The sequence below is a fragment of the Tupaia chinensis genome, unplaced genomic scaffold (genome assembly GCF_000334495.1).
Source record: "Tupaia chinensis unplaced genomic scaffold, TupChi_1.0 Scaffold000561_1, whole genome shotgun sequence".
NCBI lineage: Eukaryota > Metazoa > Chordata > Mammalia > Scandentia > Tupaiidae > Tupaia > Tupaia belangeri.
Genome location: NW_006160074.1, coordinates 2,094,174 through 2,095,245, shown reverse-complemented (window position 1 = coordinate 2,095,245; position 1,072 = coordinate 2,094,174). Strand labels below are relative to the sequence as shown.

General features: G+C 51.7%; 1 protein-coding gene across 1 annotated transcript in view; it reads right to left on the bottom strand.

The window, feature by feature from the left end:
- The window catches only part of CRY2 (cryptochrome circadian regulator 2), a gene marked incomplete at its 5' end in the record, with an annotated part of 37,074 nt that overhangs the window by 11,829 nt on the left and 24,173 nt on the right, over positions 1 to 1,072 (bottom strand). The window lies entirely within an intron of this gene.

Below are 1,072 nucleotides of genomic sequence, written 5' to 3'. Positions count from 1 at the left end.
AAAGTTTTGTGAGACCAGCAGGTGGCATAGTGGTTACGGCGCTGGACTCCCACACAACCTAGTCACAGACCCCGGGGTTTGACAATCACGCCAGTCGCGTGTGCTTGCATGCCCTAAATCCCAAGAGGAGAATGGAGAAGGGACTGCACTGTGGCTATCCCCCCTGGGAGGTTTTTCACACTTTCCCTTTCATTGTCTCTTCTTAACTCTCTTTGGCAAGTGCCCGCACCCTATGGCAAAAACCCGAAGAAAAAAAAAAAGATATTTTTTTTTTTGCTGTAGGGTGTATGTGCTCATTAGAGTGAGGTGTGGGGTTGGGGAGGGATGACCACATCACAGTCCCTTCTCCTCCATCCTCAGGATTTGGGGCACACAGCTGCTGGAGGACTTCAACTGTCCATCTGGCCCCGTGGGAGCCAGAGCCTTCACCTCCAGGCTGCCTGCTGCCCCTAGGAGTGTCTACTTCCTCCCTCTGCTGCCACCACCCTGCCCTGCTGCTGTCTCCTGCCTGGACAACGAAGCTACCTCCTTTCTCGCCTCCTCCCTTCTCAACTCCTGTCCTGCCTGTCTGCTCTCCACACAGCAGGCAGGGGAAGCTTTATTTATTTATTTATTTTTAAATAATTATTTTTATTAATTTTATTTATTTATTTAATTTGACCAAAGAGGGATAGAGCGAGACAGTGCGTGCCCTTAATCACACTCCACTTGCCAGCCTCAAGGGGGAGCTTTTTAAACCTAAGTCCGGGGCCAGTGGGTGGTTAGGGCACTGGATTCTCACATGGCTGGCCATGGGTGGAGTCCTGGACATGGCGGCTTGCTTTCTCATTTTCCCTTTCTCTGTCTCTCTCTGGTCAAATTAAAATAAAAAACAATAATAATGAAGTAATTCTATAACAACACCTAAGTCTGAACGTGCTCTGGCCTATGGTGCTGGGCCTGCCCGGCCCGCGTCTTGCCCTTGCCTCACTCGAGCCCCTCGTGCAGGACTTGCAGCCAGGCCGCCTCCTTCCTTGGAAAGGGCCAGGCTCGCTCCCGTTTCTGGGCCTTCTCTTCCAGTCCCGTTGCCTGG